This window comes from Rattus norvegicus, chromosome 2, assembly GCF_036323735.1.
Source record: "Rattus norvegicus strain BN/NHsdMcwi chromosome 2, GRCr8, whole genome shotgun sequence".
Classification (NCBI taxonomy): Eukaryota; Metazoa; Chordata; class Mammalia; order Rodentia; family Muridae; genus Rattus; species Rattus norvegicus.
In genome coordinates, this window is record NC_086020.1 from 107606123 (window position 1) to 107625857 (window position 19735).

General features: G+C 39.0%; 1 non-coding gene across 1 annotated transcript; it reads right to left on the reverse strand.

Moving 5' to 3' along the window:
* Positions 1-877: 877 nt before the first annotated feature.
* On the reverse strand, positions 878-1067 carry LOC120101398 (U2 spliceosomal RNA). The gene has a single exon (XR_005501742.1). It is a non-coding gene; the product is annotated as a U2 spliceosomal RNA (small nuclear RNA).
* Positions 1068-19735: the final 18668 nt, after the last annotated feature.

The following is a 19735-nucleotide window of genomic DNA, read 5'->3' on the forward strand; positions in this document are numbered from 1 at the left end:
AATTACCTAATTTTAAACAGTGCTTTCTATGTACTGAGTACCAGAATTGGCTCTATGTGCAACAAAAAGACATTACACCCATAAATTTATATAATATGGCATCATAATATATACATATTTTGGCTTATTTTTGCCTTATTCTAAAAATATATTTAAAAATTTCTCAGCATATTCATTTTAGCATTCAGTCCTCACAATAGCTCTATGAAGTATGTCACTGACCCAACATTATAGTGACTACTTTTGTGACAGAAAGAAGGTAAGCCTTACAGGAAGAACTCTGACTCAAGTCTTCTGGTTATGAAGGTGATTGTCTAAGTACATGGTTCAGTGGTAAAATACCTTGTGATGAAATAATAACAAATTGACCTGAAAGCCAAATCCAGGAACTGATGTAAAAATATACTTATGGAGGTATGTGCCTGTAAAGCTACTTCTGGAGAGAGAGCAAGAGAGGGAGAGAGGGAGAGAGGGAGAGATGGAGAGAGCGAGAGAAAGAACGAGAGAGAGAGCGAGAGCGAGAGCGAGAGCGAGAGCGAGAGCGAGAGAGAGAGAGAGAGAGAGAGAGAGAGAGAGACTCAATAGCCAGAACTCCAGTTATAGTGATAGAACTAGAGAGGGACAAAGGAAACCACCCAACATTAACTTATAGCATATATATTTTTTTCATGTGCATACGTATACATCATGCACATCCTAGCATTCTCCTTCGGTACACATGACAAGACCTTCCAGTGAGTGATATTGAGTTAATACTGTATGTGTCACTTTTATTTCCTCCAATGAAGTGAGATGAGAGCCATATTCAAACTTTACTATTATATGGCTTGACTGAGCGTAGAGCAATTCTACTACTTCTTTTTTTAATAAGTCCCCGAGGGGGTGGACCATTGCTGGAGGTACTGCAATACCAGCTCGATGTGTGGAGTGGACAGAGCAAGCTCCTATTCCAACTCCTACTTACAAAAATCCATTTAATATATCTTCCTCAGATACAGTATGCAGTAGATATTAAATTGATTAGAAGGATACTATACTTGATCTTAGCCCAAAGTCTGAGAAGCGATGTCTAGTTCATTTTTTTATATGACTGTGGCTCATCCTAGAACATGAAGCTTCTAGCCTCTGTACAATATAATCTTTTCTGCAAGCCTGGACCTTGAAGTGCCACTAACCTAGGACTAAAGTGTTTGAGCCCCTGGGACTGACTACTGAAAAAGCTCAGCCTTTCTATCTCCTTCTGGACTACAGATGGCTGGTTCAACTCAGGAATTCTGGATCAATCTCCTTTTAAAGTTGACTGATTCAAACTGGCTTCTCTCAGCTTTCAACTGAATTGTTCTGCTGGGAAAAACTGCCTCTGAACTCCATGAACTGAACTGCACTGACTATGCTGACTCTTTGAAATGAACTGAAAGGAATCAACACAGCTTTGTGAACACAACTAAGCTGCATTGGACTGAACCGCACAAAATTCAACAAATCTACCCACCTCCCTGCACTACTTTTAAATCACCTCTCTTCCCTGTTTGTCCTTGTGATAGTTGCATATATCTTGTCTCTAATTCATCCTGTCAGATCTTTCTCTGATTCATCACTTTGTCTGCCACTTTTAGAAGTTATTATTTGGTATTAAAGGTGTATAGTTAAGAGTATACCTATATTCCAGCTAGGGAGATTAAAGGTGTGTAATTCTAGCTGGATAGCACAGATCTAGACCTTTCAATGTGATCCCTTGCCATCTTGCTGGATTAAAATTCCTCTATAAAATACTGTAGAAATTCAGAAAGAGGAAGATGCTTCATGCCATGGCTGATGGATAGAGTTACAGAAAAAAGGATGTTAGGAGGGTACATTCCAAATAGGCACAGGAGAGCATCTGGTAGAAATATCAATAAGATACTTTCAGGGTGGTATTTAGGAAATATGAAAGAAGTAAAGATTGGTGCCAAGCATGGTTCTAAGGTGTGTTAGAGAGACATGAGACCCAAGTGTGGCAAACAATCAGTACTGTTTTATCAATCTGTGACATTCACTGTGTCTGGGAACTCTCTGAGGATCAAAGTACTCTCCTGGTTTGCATCTGCTTCTCCTGAGCTGAGGAAAATGAGTTTCTTGTTCTAAAGGTCATTTTAAATCTTCAGGGTGCTTTCATTGAGTTTTGAAATTTGAATATATTACCATCAGGAACATTTAGTACATCAATTTTTTGTCCTGTAAATTTATAACTTAATAATATTTTGCTTTTTCTCCTATCCTAATTATGTTAAGTGAATTTATCTGACGACTTCAGCCAGACAGTAACTTCTAGAAAGCGGAGCCTCTGTCTTTTTTATTTGTATCTATGGAGCCTACATTCCAAATGTACTGTCAAAGAAAGATAAAATGTATTTAGGATCAGAGATTCAAGCACAGCAGTACTGTAAATCAGGCTGAAGGTACAGCACAGACACACATACTAAGAACAGGATAAATAGTCTCTAAAGGCATTAATGTAGAAAGATAGCAATGTAACACAATTCTTATCATCACAAGAAGTACATTGTTCTCATCTGATCTGTACTTCTTTCCACAATCACCCCCAAAGATTGGTTTTTACTTTCCCAAATTTATATTGTTTTAACAAGTTACAAGAAAATATTGTGTGAGGAATCAGGTAATCCTTAGGTTCTCGGTGCCTCTGCCATTAATGGCTAAATCATGAACTAGAGATCTGGGGAGATGGCTCAGTTTGTAAAGAATTGAAAGATCTGAGTTCATATTTAGGGCATATATTAAAATAGATATGTTGAAATATGGCCCCTGAATGATCATGTATAAAGAGAATGTTGAAAGCCTATGAGAAAACTTTTGCAACCTCTGTTCCTCCATAACAAAGATTTGTTCTTGGAATGTCTTTTTGTGGCCCTACTATGTGTAATAATAGGAGTGGGCTTTGCTTCAGATTACCCATCATTTCTTTTATCCATTATTATTCAGAATGATGTTTCTAAGCACAAGTTGTCTTCAGGACTATATACAGCCTAAACGATTGTGACCTTGCTCTTGCAGCTGTTTCCAACTTGAGTTCAAAAGAACTTTGCTTACATGACATTGCTTAATCCACAGAATGCCCTCAGAGTATAACCTATCTAGTGACCTGAATAAAATTGGCTATTTCATGAAACTCTAATCTGTCTCATTTTTAGTCTCCACTCTCCCAGGTCCATGCTACCAATCAGAGTGCAAACAGGGGTACAGTTCATGGGCTTTTAAACCAGCTCTAGAGATCAGCAAGCAGGTAAATTCCTGTCACTCATTGCCAAGTCTATATATCCACCTTGGTGATTTCCAGGTCATTGAGAGGTTCCATCTCAAAGAAAAGGTATATGAAATCACACACACACACACACACACACACACACACACACACACACATACACATGTGGGAGTCAGGGAGGGAGGAAGGGGGAGAGAGAGGAAGGGAGGAAGGGAGAGGAGAGGGAGAGGGAGAGACAGAAACCAGATAGACAGAGGCAGAGAGACAGAGAGACTTACGAACTTGCCTGTATATGTGAACACCCATACTCACACACATGATTTTTTGTTTGTAGTATTCAATTTGTTTTCTCTTACAAAACTGACTGAAATGAGGCTGTATGCTATGGTTACCTCTGATTGCTGGGATTCTGTGCTCCTTTGTCTACTCACACACAGACCCCCCTCTCTATGCTAAGTTAAATTACTTGTATTACTCCATATTATTCCTATCACATATCGGTTCATCTGAAATATCTGTTGTTACTTTCTTTTCTTTTTTTTTCTTTTATTCTCCAATCTAATATTATTTATGGATGCAGAACTACTTGAATTTTATGTAATTTCTTTTTTCTTCTATGAATTTTTTATTGGATTTTTTAAATTTACATTTCAAATGTTATTCTCTTCCCTGCTTTTTTATCCATTAAACCCCTATCCCATCCCCCCTCCCCATTCATCTGTGAGGGTGTTCCCCCACCCAACCACCCACCCCTTCCTATTTTCCCCTACACTGGGGGGGTCCAGGTTTGGCAGGACTAAGGGCTTGTCCTCCCATTGGTGCCCAACAAGGCCAGCCTTGGCTACATATGTACCTGGAGCCATGGGTCTGTCCATGTTTACTCATTGAATGGTTGTTTAGTGCCTGGGAGCTCTGGTTGGTTGGTATTGTTCTTATGGGTTTGCAAGCACCTTCAGCTCCTTCAATCCTTTCTCTAACTCATCCAATGGGGATCCCATTCTCAGTTCAACGGTTTGCTGCTAGCATTAGCCTCGGTATTTGCCATGCTGTGGCAGTGCCTCTCAGGAGACAGTTAAATCAGATTCCTGTCAGCATGCAATTCTTGGCATCAGCAATATTGTCAGGGATTGGTGGCTGTATGGATATGGGCTGGATTCCCAGCTGGGGCAGGTTCTGAATTGTCATTCCTTCAGTCTCTTCTCCAAACTTTGTCTCCATATATCCTTCCTATGAATATTTTGTTACCTTTTTATAAGAAGGAGTGAAGCATCCCCACTTTAGTTGTACTTCTGAATTTCATACGGTCTGTGGATTGTATCTTGTGTAATCCCAGCTTTTGGGCTAATATCCACTTATCAGTCAGTGCATCCCATATGTGTTTGTTGTTGTTGTTGTTGTTTTTGTTGTTGTTGTTGTTTTGTTTTGTTTTTCTTTTTTTGTGATTGGGTTGCCTCACTCAAGATGATATTTTCTAGTTCTATTCATTTGCATAGGAATTTCATGAAGTCATTGTTTCTAATATCTGAGTAGTAATCCATTGTGTAGATGTACCACATTTTCTGTATCCATTCCTCTGTTGAAGGACATCTGTGTCCTTTCTAGCTTCTGGCTATTATAAATAAAGCTACTATGAACATAGTGGACCACATGTCTTTGTTAAATGTTGGGGCATTTTTTGGGTATGTGCCCAGGAGTGCTATAGCTAGGTACTCAGGTAGTACTATGTCCAATTTCTAAAGAACCTCCAGGATGATTTCTAGAGCAATTTTACCATCTTGCAATCCTACCAACAATGGAGGAGTGTTCCTCTTTCTCCACATCCTCACCAGCATCTGCTGTCACCTGAGTTTTGATCTTAGCCATTCTCACTGGTGTAAGGTGGAATCTCAGTGTTGTTTTGATTTGCATTTCCCTGATGCCTAAGAACGTTGAACATTTCATTAGGTACTTCTCAGCCATTCCATATTCCTCAGCTGAGAATTCTTTGTTTAGCTCTGTACCCGATTTTTAATAGGGTTATTTGATTCTCTGGAGTCTAACTTCTTGAGTTCTTTGTATATATTGGATATTTTTCCTCTATCAGATGTAGGATTGGTAAAGATCTTTTTCCAATCTATTGGTTGCTGTTTTGTCCAAATGAGAGTGTACTTTGGCTTACAGAAGATTTACAGTTTTATGAGGTTCCATTTGTAGATTCTCACTCTTAGAGCATCAGCCATTGGTGTTTTCTTCAGGATATTTTCTTGAATGTCCATGTGTTCAAGGCTCCTCCTCATTTTTTCTTCTATTAGTTTGAATGTATTTTGTTTTATGTGGAGGTACTTCATCCAGTTGGACTTAAGCTTTGTACAGGGCATTTGCATTCTTCTACATGCTGACCTCTAGATGAACCAACACCATTTGTTGAAAATGCTGTCTTGTTTTCCATTGGATGATTTAGCTCTTTTGAAAAAGTTGAAATGACCATAGGTGTGTGGGTTCATATCAGGGTCTTCAATTCTATTCTATTGATCTACTGTCTGTCTGTGTACCAGTACCATACAGTTTTTTTTTAAATCACTATTGCTCTGTAATATAGCTTGAGTTCAGGGAGGATGATTCCCCCTGAAGTTCTTTTATTGATGAGGATAGTATTTGCTATTCTGTTTTCTTTTCTTTCTTCTTTTTTTTTTTGCTACTCCAAATGAATTTGCAAATTGCTCTTTCTAACTCTATGAAGAATTGAGTTGGAATTCTGATTGAAATTGCATTAAATCTGTACATTGCTTTTGGCAAGATGATCATTTTTACAATATTATTCCTGCCAATCCATGAGCCCCGTAGAGCTTTTCATCTTCTGAGATCTTCTTCAATTTCTTTCTTCAGAGACTTGAAGTTCTTGTCATAAAGATCTTTCACTTGCTTCGTTAAGTCCAACCAAGGTATTTTATATTATTTCTGACTATTGTGAAAGGTGTTATTCCCCAAATTTCTTTCTTAGCCTGTTAATTTGTTTGAGTTAATTTTATATCCAGCCATTTAGCAGAAGTTGTTTATCAGGCTTAGTAAGTCTCCTGTGGAAATTTGTTGGTCACGTAAGTATACTATCCTATCATCTGCCAATAGTGATATTTTGACTTCTTCCCTTCTAATTTGTATCCCTTTGACCTCCTTTTGTTGTTTGATTTCTCTGGCTAGGAATTCAAGTACTATATTCAATAAGTAGGGAGAGAGTGTGCAGTCTTGTCTAGTCCCTGATTTTAGTGGGATTGTTTCAAGTTTCTCAGCATTTAGTTTGATTTTAGTTTGGTTTGCTATATATTGCTTTTACTATGTTGACGTATGGGCCTTGAATTCCTAATCTTCCCAAGACATTTAATTTGAAGGGTTTTTTTTTTTTTTGTCAAATGCTTTCTCCACATCTAATGAGATGTTTATGTGGTTTTATTCCTAGAGTTTGTTTACATAGTGGATCACATTGGTTGATTTCCATGTAATGAACTATCCTGCACCCCTGGATGAAGCTTACTTGATCATGATGGATGTTTGTTTGATATATGCTTGGATTATGTTTGTCAGAATTTTATTGAGTATATTTGCATTGATATTCATAAAGGAAATTGGTCTGAAGCTTTCTTTCTTTGTTGACTCTTTGGACTATTTGCTTGAAAGATTGTATTCCATCCTTTTACTCTGAGGTAGTGTCTGTGTTTGTCTCTGCAGTGTGTTTCCTGTATTCAGCCAAATACTGGGTCCTCTTTTCGTATCCAGTTTGTCAGTCTATGTCTTTTTATTTGCAAATTGAGTCCATTGATGTTAAGAGATATTAAGGAACAGCGATTGTTGTTTCCTGTTATTTTTGTTGTTAGAGGTGGAATTATGTTTGTGTGTATCTCTTCCTTTGAGTTTGTTGAAATAAGATTACTTTCTTGCTTTTTCTAGAGTGTAGTTTCCCTCCTTGTATTGGAAATTCCCATCTATTATCCTTTGAAGGGCTGGATTTGTGGAAAGATATTGTGTAAATTTGGTTTTGTCATGGAATATCTTAATTTCTCCATCTATGTTAAGTGAGAATTTTGCTGAATATAGGAGCCTGGCCTGGGATTTATGCTCTCGTAGGGTCTCTTAGGGTCTGCATGACTTCTGGCCATGATCTTGTGACTTTCATAGTCTCTGGTGAGAAGTCTGGTGTAATTCTGTTATGTCTGTCTTTACATGATACTTGACCTTTTTCCCTTAATACTTTTAATATTCTTTTTTATTTTGTGTTTTTGGTGTTTTGACTATTATGTGATGAGAGGAATTTCTTTTTTGGTCCAATCTATTTGGACTTCTGTAGGCTTCTTGTATGTTCAGGGATATCCCTTTCTTTAGGTTGGGGGAGTTTTCTTCTATAATTTTGTTGAAGATATTTACCTTTTTTTTTATGTTGGAAATCTTTGCTCTCTTTTATACCTATTATCCTTAGGTTGGTCTTCTCATTGTATCCTGGATTTCCTGGATGTTTTGGATTAGGAACTTTTTTGCATTTCACATTTTCTCTCAAGGTTTAATCAATATTTTCCATGATATCTTCTGCCCCTGAGATTCTCTCTTCTATATCTTGTATCCTGTTGGCAATGCTTGCATCTATGATTCCTGTTCTCTTTCCTAAGTTTTCTATCTTCAGGGTTGTTTTCATTTGTGATTTGTTTATTGTTGTATTTCCATTTTTACATCCTGGATGTTTTCTTCAATTCCTTCACCTGTTTGGTTGTGTTTTCCTATAATTCTTAAAGGGATTTTTGTGTTTCCTCTTTAAGTTCTTTTACTTTTTTACTTGTGTTGCTCTATATTTCTTTACAGGAATTATTTATGTCCCTCTTAAAGTCCTCTATTATCATCAACGATGTGATTTTAAATCCAAATCTTGCTTTTCAGATGTGTTTGGATATCCAGTATTTCATTTGGGGGGAGAACTGGAATCTAATGATGCCAAGTAACCTTGGTTTCTGTTGCTTAGGTTCCTCTGCTTGCCTCTCTCCATCTGGTTGCCTCTGGTGTTAGCTGGTCTTGGTGTCTCAGACAGTGGCTTGACCCTCCTGTAAACCTGTGTGTCAGCACTCCTGGAAACGGGCTTTCTCCCAGCAGTATCTGGGTTCAGAGAGTTGTGGGAATGGGTCAGCTCACTGTGTAGGCAGAAACAGGAAGTGTCCTGTCCCAGATTGCTCCTAATTTCCTGTGTCCTAAGAGGTCTGGATATGTTTCTTGGAACAGTAGTGTTGGTCTTACCTATGCTCTTATGTGTGTCAGAGCTCCTGGAGAATGGCTTTCAGCTCTGTGTGTAGGCAGAGACAGGATGCATACCTGTTGTTCCTTGTGGAAAAACTTTCCCCTAATGAATAAAGATTACAAGGGTCCAATCACTGGGTGACAAATTCTTAGAAGTCACATAAAAAACTGTGTGTGGACTCACAGGGCAGCATGGGAGAAGGAGAGACAGAAGGGCAAGGATAATTGAGGCTTGCTAGCAGCCAGCCTTGCACCAGGTGCAGTGAGAGGCCAACTAAGGAAATATGATGGAGATATGATGGACAGTGACTACAGGAATCTGCTCGCCCATGGATGTACATTCACATGCTCACTTTCTCCCTTCTTCTGCTCACAAACACATGCACACAAATCTACATAAAATGAAATACTTACTTTGAATCCTTTGAGAGGGATACATATACTCCAGCCTAGCTTCCAGCTTCCTATATTCTTAGTGATGTCCTTCACTTTTTAATCCTCCTGTCTCCATCCCATTCAGTGCTCGGGTCATAGGTCTGCAGTACAATGCCAGGTTTATTAGGTATTAGCCCATAGCCTCATACTGATACACAAGCAGTCCACAAGCTGAGTTATAGCCCCAGCTTAGTGTAAAGGATATTATCAATTGTATCTTTTGCCTCAGTTTTAAGCAATGACTGCTGGATCATAAAAGGAAATAATTATTTGTCTAACAAAATATTGGCAGCAAGCCCCTAGCCTTTTTATCTTTCAAATATTTGTCCTTCTTTATCATCTGGGTTTTCTACTAGCTCCCGGAGAGTCTGGCTGTAAACAGCTGAAATGTTCTGATACAGGATGGTAATTGCAGTGTAAAAGCTAAATCCTCCCCTCCAGACACATACTGGACATGAATTCCTAACAGCCAGGCAATTGCAGAAAGTATATGGAGGAACCATGATTTCATATCTCCTCCATGAACAAATTGGCTTACCACACAGTCAGTATGAATCTTTGCCTCTCAGCCAATTACCAAGACAACAGAAAATTGCAAATCCGCTTAGCCAGGGAATTTAGTCATGCTGTGCAGACTTGGTAATAAACTTTATTTATTTCCCACGGTCATGAAAAGTAAACACATTACATTTGAAATTCACACAGAAAGTTATAACAGACATTTTTCAATTTTTTTTCTGATGGCACCATTACTGTATTAAAAACTTCAATTCTATTGCTTAAAATATATAGAATTTATTTTTTGATTTTACATTTTTTTGGTATCTATTAGTTTGGAGATAAACATTTTTGCCCCAAAATTTCAGGTGATGGATGACAGAAAGAATGATTTAGTCATTAATTAAGTTGAAGGTAAAACTGGAACTTCTAGTTTGGTAACTTCAAAGGTGTTCCAGTATAATTTCAAACTTAATTTTGATTTTAAAAAGTTTTAAAATGAGCTAGTGATTGAGGCTTGTTTGCTGTAGATGGACAATAATATTTCTGCTTGCATATTGTTCTGCATAGTACTTTATTTTATAAAGAAATCTCAAATATTGAAAACCTTTTATACTTAATAATTACACAGGTTCTTTTCTTTTCTTTTTTAAATGGGACTATGGGTTATCATAGTAAGAAAATAAAGTCACAATTTCTGTCATAAACAAGTTATCAAATGCTTTGTGGTTTCTACTAAGTCATAAAAAATATAGTAATTGGACTATGTTTTAGTATGTGGTAAAGGATCCTGTGACTTCTAATATGGATCAGATTTAATAACATTCTGTTTATTCATTATAGCACAAAATTGCTACTAATCACTTTATACCAAGTTAGCTTTGTTATTAAGTAGTGATATTATTTATAAAATTTTTATTTACTGAAATCCTTCAGTTTTTTTTCACAAAATGTAGCTTTATTTTTTTTTTTATTAACTTGAGTATTTCTTATATACATTTCGAGTGTTATTCCCTTTCCTGGTTTCCGGGCAAACATCCCCCTCCCCCCTCCCCTTCTTTATGGGTGTTCCCCTCCCCACCCTCCCCCCATTGCCGCCCTCCCCCCAACAGTCTAGTTCACTGGGGGTTCAGTCTTAGCAGGACCCAGGGCTTCCCCTTCCACTGGTGCTCTTACTAGGATATTCATTGCAATCCTTCAGTTTTTAACTCAAGAGATAACAGGTGCATTTTAGTGTATGCTATCCTGCTTTTAAATAATTTTTCTATCTGACAAATAGACTTAACCCAATTACAGAAATGGAATTACCAAATCACACCTAACATCTGCTATTCAGCTGTTGCTTAATCACAAATAATTATATTTGGGATCTTAGTAGATGAACAGATAATTTTTATAATTGAATAAAAGAAGCTTAGATCACTTTTTGGATTTGAGGAACTTTTTTAAAAACTTTATGGATCAGAATAAAATTACAAAGATTGATTAATACAATGTAAATCAACTATTGAGTATAAAAGTAAGTGGGAACTTTCATTCACAAAGGATATATGAAATAGGAGTGCTGGATATGCTTTAATTTCTGGTATATCTCTGGGTCCTAATGGAAGTCTATTTAAGGATAGTGATGGCTGATTAAATTTCTGCTCATAATGCTTCACCTGCACTTTTCTTTTAACATTTATTAACAGTTTGTTCAGTATTTATGTATTAGCTTTTTTCTCTCTCACTGAATTTTAGGACCTTCCACCTAGGGCTAAAGACTGAATGTTCTTTTTGTCTTTCATTGCTCCTTTAATTATTACTGTCCAATGGATTGCCATTAAATAAATAGACCTTCTTTTAGTGGAAGAAAAAAAATCAAGAGACCTATGTTTGTGTGTAGAAAACAATTGAGATTCTTTGCAGAGAAGACATTTACTAGTAATGAGACAGAGACTTCAGGAATACCTGTTAGTTTCCTAATCACTATGTACTACATATCACCTTGAAAATCTGGAAGAGAAGAGCTCAGAAGAGGACAGCACATTTCCGCTTGCAAATGCTAAAAGGAAATACATTATTTAGTTACAATTATTTTTCCATCATTCATTCAGGGCAAAGTCAAGCTGCATCCATGATGTACTTGTCATGGTGAGAACGTCGACCTGCACACTGAGCAACTTCTGATCATTGCTTTGAGGAGCACAGTCTGGGAATCACACTTATGCCTGATGCACTCAGTTAAAGACTGAGCAGTTCTTTCCAGGTGTTCTGCTTGTGTTCAGATACACATTCAAAAACAGCTAATGACGTCTTTAGCTAAAACGAATAACTTGTGCAATTATTTTCATTCACATAAAGAATATCTATTATACAAAAATGCTTCCTCCAAGTGGAGACTAAACAAATTGCAATGAGGATGACATTGGGTCAATTGACTCCTTAGATTCCCATAAATAATCATGAGAAACAGAGAGGCACTTAGACTTATGCTGTAATGCTGGAATGCAGTTAGGGTTGGTCTACCTGTACAAGGCAATCAAAACAGTCCACCAGGCTGTTCACAGATGAAGTGAATACAATATGATTAAACTAACCTCAAGATAACAGTTATTCCTGCCAAAAAGTCTCTTCTTCTCCCTAAAGTTGTTTGCCTCTTAAGAATTTTGTCTTCAGAGCTAAACAAAGAATTCACAGCTGAGGAATGCCGAATGGCTGAGAAGCACCTAAAGAAATGTTCAACAACTTTAGTCATAAAGGAAATGCAAATAAAAAAACCCCTGAGATTCCACCTCACACCAGCCAGACTGGCTAAGATCAAAAATTCCGGCAACAGCAGATTATGGCAAGGATTCGGAGAAAGAGGAACATTCCTCCATTGTTGGTGGGATTGCAGACTGGTACAACCATTCTGGAAATCAGTTTGGAGGTTCCTCAGAAAATTGGACATTGCACTGTTTGGGGACCCAGCTATACCTCTCTTGGGGATATACCCAAAAGATGCCCCAACATATAACAAAGACACATGCTCCACTATGTTCATAGCAGCCTTATTTATAATAGCCAGAAGCTGGAAAGAACCCAGATGTCCTTCAACAGAAGAAAGGATACAGAAAATGTGGTACATCTACACAATGGAATACTACTCACCTATCAAAAACAATGACTTTATGAAATTCATAGGCAAATAGAAGGAACTGGAAAATATCATCCTGTGTGAGGTAACCCAATCACAGAAAAACACACATGGTATGCACTCACTGATAAGTGGATATTAGCCCAAATGCTCGAATTACCCAAGATGCATAGAACACAGGAAACTCAAGAAGGATGACCAATGCAAATGCTTCACTCCTTCTTTAAAAAGGGAACAAGAATACCCTTAGGAGGGGATAGGGAGGTAAGTTTAAAACAGAGACTGAAGAAACGGCCATTCAGAGCCTGCTCCACAGGCCCATACATATACAGCCACCAAACTAGATAAGATGGATGAAGCAAAGAAGTGCAGGCTGACAGGAACCGGATGTAGATCTCTCCTGAGAGACACAGCCAGAGTATGGCAAATACATGGGCGAATTCTGGTAGCAAACCACTGAACTGAGAACGAGACCCCTGTTGAAGGAATCAGGGAACGGACTGAAAGAGCTGAAGTTGCTTGAAAGCCCATATGAACAACAATGCCAACCAACCAGAGGTTCCAGGGGCTAAGCCACTACCCATGGACTGACCCTGGGCTCCAAATTCATAGATAGCAATGAATAGCATAGTAGCGGCACCAGTGGAAGGGGAAGCCCTTGGCCCTGCTGGACCCCCAGTGAACGTGATTGTTGAGGGTAGGGCAGTAATGGGGGGAGGATGGGGAGGGGAACACCCACTTGAGGGGAGGCTTTAGGGGGATGTTGGCTCGGAAACCAGGAAAGGGAATAACATTTGACATGTAAATAAGAAATACCCAGTTTAATAAAGATGGAGAAAAATAAAAGTACTTGAGTGAAGTAGGAAGATGGAGTGCTACATGTAAATTCTCAAATGCTTATACTTTAAAAAAATCTGATTATTGAATGGATTAAGAAAATATTGACTATTGTATGTATTTCCTGGATTTTTAAAATACTGTTACAATTTTCATATTAAAAATAATACTTGCTAGTTTGGTACTTGATACAAAAAAAACCCAAAAAACAAAAAACAAAAACGAATTTTGTTTTATTCATTAGCCTGATCTTAGAAAGCACAAATGAGGACATCGTTCATTACCTTTAAAGTTTTGTGTAAATTTAGTCATATTTTTATATTTTACATTCTGACTTTTAGGATTTAAGTATGCATAAATAGACTCTTAGGGAATATCCAGATTCATGATTTTTACAGATTGAACTTTTGTTCTTTTATTTTTGCTTGTTTCGGCTTTTTATTTTGTTTTATTAGAATTTTTGCCATGTCAAATGAACTATCAAAACAAAGACCAAGAGAACAACACACATTTTATGGAATGTAGCTGAGATAGTGCTGTTGGTAGTATGAGGAAAATTGTGTCACTGTACCAAACTGTTGCTTCATAGCGCTGTGTTGTGACATCTCAATTCTGAATTATGACAACAAAATAATCATTGAGCTATAATAATGTTCCGTTATACCACCACTATGCTGAGTTGTAACAAACGCTTCACTGCATAATCTAAAATGAATATTATAATATTTTATTGTGATAAACAGTATTCTTTTATGACATCATACGATTGCATTTTGATATTATAGTTCTTCACCATGACAACATAATGTTATCATTCCATTCATGTGTTACAAAGCTCAGTTGGTAAGTCAGAAACTGCACTGTATTATTAGAATGCCCCCTTTTGTCATGATATGGCCCTTTGCACCATCACAATAGTCTATTGTGTTACTACATTACAAAATTATGACATCATACCAATATTTTATATCATAATGCCAAAATGTTACATGATAATGACCCCAGTTTGACATCAAAATGCTTCATTTTAACATTACAATGCTACATTATGCCACCCCACCAAAATGACTTATGACATTACTGTGCTTTAACAGGTTGTGAAAATGTTGTATTGTAATAACACATTGGATTACTGTGAGCTCACATTGCTCCATTGTGACATCACAACACCCACAACATTGTCATATCACAGTACTCTACAGTCATAAGTCCATTGTGCCATCATGTTCCTGCGCCATTCCATCGCTGTGCTTGGATGCTACATAATAATTCTCTATTGTAACCTTGAAATACTTCAGTTGTGACATATCAGTCTCCTTTTGATGTCTAAAATGTCTCAGTGTTGGGTACCTGAGCCTAGTTTGTCTATGAACATTGACTGCTTTCTTTAATTGGGAGGTTGTGCCACTAGTTAAGTTTTAAAACAATGTAGAAAATATTCTGAAAATACCTAATATACTTAGTTCTGTTTCTGAAGCCATAAGAATGTTTTGACAATTTTTATCACTGCAATTTTAGTCTATTTGTAGTCTTGCAGTCAAGGTAGTTGGTGGAGCTTTTACAATGCAAAGGATCCACATTTTAAAAAGCAGCAGAAATTAAATGAGTTCTGCAGTATATGTGTTGGAGGCCTCATCTCAACTGGTGTATACTGCTTGGTTGGTTATCCTGTACCTAAGAGATCTCGGGGGTCCAGGTAAATTGAGACTGCTGGTCCTCCTTCAGGGTTGCCCTCCTCCTTAGTTTCCTCCAATTTCCCCCCTAATTCAATCAGAGGGGTCAGCAGCTTCTGTTCATTGACTGGGTGCACATATTTGCATCTGACTCTTTCAACTGCTTTTTGGATCTTTTGGAGAACAGTCACAGTAGGTCCCTTTTTGGGAACTACCCATAGCTTTAGTAATGGTGTCAGGTCTTGGGGCCTCCCCTTAAGCTGTAACCCACTTTGGACCTGTCATTTGACCTTTTCATTAGGCTCTTCTCCATTTCCATCCCTACATTTCTTTCAGACAGGAAGAATTATGGATCAGAGCTTTGGCTGTGGAATAGCAACCCGATCCCTCACTTGATGCCCTGTCATTCTGATGGAGGTGGATTCAATTTGTTCCCTCTCCCCACTCTAGGGCCTTTCATCTAGGGTTCCCCCCCTTGAGTACTGAGAGGCTCTCAATTCCCAGGTCTCTGGTACATTCTAGAGGGTCCTCCCAACCTCCTTCCTCACGAGGTCTCTTACATCTAACCCTCAAGTGACTGGGGACCCCAGGAAGTTTAGAGGTCTGGTAGGGTGTGTGGGATGAAGACATCCTTGTGGAGGTGGGAGGGTGCAGGGGTGGGGAGGAGATATGGGATGTGGAACTCTTGGGGATGGACTGGGAGGGGAATAAAAAGAAAGAAAGAAAGAAAGAAAGAAAGAAAGAAAGAAAGAAAGAAAGAAAGAAAGAAAGAAAGAAATTAAATAACGTTAATGCTGAGCACAGTATAGACACCACATATTGTGTTGAATGATGGAATAAATTCATATACCACGAAGCCAAAAATCTGAATTAAAGATAGCAGGGGAGGATCTTTTGTAAGATTATAAACAAAGATGGTAGTAAGTTTTCTGTGAAAGACTCTGTCATAAACATGTAATGTAGTTACAGCTTAAAGAAATGCTTTGTTTTGGTCTAGTTTTTGGAACTATAGGCTATTCTATAGACAAAATATGGCATTCTATGGAAGTCATTTCTAGGTAAATAACACACACACACACACACACACACACTCTCACTATATATATATATATATATATATATATATATATATATATATCATGCTACATGTACTGAATCAAACTTTCTCCAAAAGTGTCTTCTTCTAATTCTCACTTTCATTTATCTGTACTCAAGATTTTATGGATTTTTGGACTACTGCAGTAGGTAGAAACTGTACTGTAACTGTACTGTGTCTGTACTGTAACAAAATATAAAAGACAGTACAATAAATAAAGAGTTTTTTGGCTCAGGGCTCTAATTGCTGGCATGTCTAAAGCCACGGAGCTATCCCTTGACCAGTGATTCATAAGGTATCCTTTACTGTATTGAACCATTACTGAGGCTATCCATCACATGATAAGACAGAACAAGTAAACTAGATTGGTTCTGTTTCCTCCTCTTCGTACAAAGCTATGGTTGCCTTTAGGACCAAACCCTCTGACCTTTTCTAAGTCCCCTGCTTAAGGGCCCACATCCATATACCATTCACATATTTATTGATCAGGAGATTGAAATTTCAGCACATGAATATTTAAGGGTCACATTAAAAGCACAGAATATATTCCAACAACTCAAATTAGGCAAGGGATCATCAGATAACTTTATTGATTGTTCTGTCATATTTTTCCATGCCAGTAGGAAGAAAGAGATTTAGATCAACACCACTCTTTTCTTGAAGTTCTGCAAAGACACATATGGCTGCATTTGGAGAAAGTGGACCATGCCACCAGACAGAAGACTGGTAAGATTGAACAGGATCAGACCCTGGGAAATTTCAGAATTGAGAATAGTAGAAGGGCAGGAATGGAGCCATATCCCTGCCAAACCACCTGATCTGGAAGATGTAACCATGACACTCCACTAAGAGGACCATGACAATTGGTCACGTACCATAAAAACCTGGAGTTTCCCATGCTAAGTGGTATGTAGATGGGTCCTGACTGTCCAGTCAATGAGATTCCCTTTCTAAGCATTCCTTCTTTTTTTTTTTTTTTAAACATTTTTTTTTATTAACTTGAGTATTTCTTATATACATTTCAAGTGTTATTCCCTTTCCCGGTTTCCGGGCAAAATCCCCCTCCCCCCTCCCCTTCCTTATGGGTGTTCCCCTCCCAACCCTCCCCCCATTGCCGCCCTCCCCCCATAGTCTAGTTCACTGGGGGTTCAGTCTTAGCAGGACCCAGGGCTTCCCCTTCCACTGGTGCTCTTACTAGGATATTCATTGCTACCTATGGGGTCAGAGTCCAGGGTCAGTCCATATATAGTCTTTAGGTAGTGGCTTAGTCCCTGGAAGCTCTGGTTGCTTGACATTGTTGTACTTTTGGGGTCTCGAGCCCCTTCAAGCTCTTCCAGTTCTTTCTCTGATTCCTTCAACGGGGGTCCTATTCTCAGTTCAGTGGTTTGCTGCTGGCATTCGCCTCTGTATTTGCTGTATTCTGGCTGTGTCTCTCAGGAGCGATCTACATCCGGCTCCTGTCGGTCTGCACTTCTTTTCTTCATCCATCTTGTCCAATTGGGTGGCTGTATATGTATGGGCCACCTGTGGGGCAGGCTCTGAATGGGTGTTCCTTAAGTCTCTGTTTTAATCTTTGCCTCTCCCTTCCCAGCCAAGGGTATTCTTTTTCCTCATTTAAAGAAGGAGTGAAGCATTCACATTTTGATCATCCGTCTTGAGTTTCATTTGTTCTAGGGATCTAGGGTAATTCAAGCATTTGGGCTAATAGCCACTTATCAATGAGTGCATACCATGTATGTCTTTCTGTGATTGGGTTAGCTCACTCAGGATGATATTTTCCAGTTCCAACCATTTGCCTACGAATTTGATAGACTCGTTGTTTTTGATAGCTGAGTAATATTCCACTGTGTAGATGTACCACATTTTCTGTATCCATTCCTCTGTTGAAGGGCATCTCGGTTCTTTCCATTTTCTGGCTATTATAAATAAGGCTGCGATGAACATAGTGGAGCACGTGTCTCTTTTATATGTTGAGGCATCTTTTGGGTATATGCCCAAGAGAGGTATGGCTGGATCCTCAGGCAGTTCAATGTCCAATTTTCTGAGGCATTCCTTCTTGCAAAAGGCAATCCTGGTCAGGTGAGGAAGTGGCTCTTCCAGTTACAAGGTCAGCAACTTCCTTTGGGAAATCAGCCTCTCTGAGTGCTTCCGTGTAGTACTTTCTGAGTAACTCTTCATGGTGCTGTGAGAGGAGCTCAGAACGCCCGACATGGGATTCGAGAACTACAAATTATGAGGAAACTGTGTTGTTAAGAAATTACTTCTCGAGCAGCTCTCTGCTCCCAGACCCTGTGGGAAAGACACCTCACCGCCTGATCAGGTGGGCACTCCTGAGGCGGCAGAGCGGAAGAGACCACCAACACTGCTCACCCCTGCCCACATCCCTGGCCCAAGAGGAAACTGTATAAGGCCTCTGGGCTCCCGTGGGGGAGGGCCCAGGAGCTGCAGGACCCCTGCCTGAGACACCTCCGGAACCTGAAGGAAACAGACCAGATAAAGAGTTCTCTGCATCCAAATCCCGTGGGAGGGAGAGCTAAACCTTCAGAGAGGCAGACAAGCCTGGGAAACCAGAAGAGACTGCTCCCTGCACACACATCTCGGATGCCAGAGGAAAAAGCCAAAGACCATCTGGAACCCTGGTGCACTGAAGCTCCCGGAAGGGGCGGCACAGGTCTTCCTGGTTGCTGCCGCCGCAGAGAGCCCTTGCGCAGTACCCCGCGAGCAAACTTGAGCCTCGGGACCACAGGTAAGACCAACTTGTCTGCTGCAAGAAAGCTGCCTGGTGAACTCAAGACACAGGCCCACAGGAACAGCTGAAGACCTGTAGAGAGGAAAAACTACACGCAAGAAAGCAGAACACTCTGTCCCCATAACTGACTGAAAGAGAGGAAAACAGGTCTACAGCACTCGTGACACACAGGCTTAAAGGACAGTCTAGCCACTGTCAGAAATAGCAGAACAAAGTAACACTAGAGATAATCTGATGGCGAGAGGCAAGCGCAGGAACCCAAGCAACAGAAACCAAGACTACATGCCATCATCGGAGCCCAATTCTCCCACCAAAACAAACATGGAATATCCAAACACACCAGAAAAGCAAGATCTAGTTTCAAAATCATATCTGATCATGATGCTGGAGGACTTCAAGAAAGACATGAACACTCTTAGGGAAACACAGGAAAACATTAATAAACAAGTAGAAGCCTACAGAGAGGAATCGCAAAAATCCCTGAAAGAATTCCAGGAAAACACAATCAAACAGTTGAAGGAATTAAAAATGGAAATAGAAGCAATCAAGAAAGAACACATGGAAACAACCCTGGATATAGAAAACCAAAAGAAGAGACAAGGAGCTGTAGATACAACCCTCACCAACAGAATTCAAGAGATGGAAGAGAGAATCTCAGGAGCAGAAGATTCCATAGAAATCATTGACTCAACTGTCAAAGATAATGTAAAGCGGAAAAAGCTACTGGTCCAAAACATACAGGAAATCCAGGACTCAATGAGGAGATCAAACCTAAGGATAATAGGTATAGAAGAGAGTGAAGACTCCCAGCTCAAAGGAC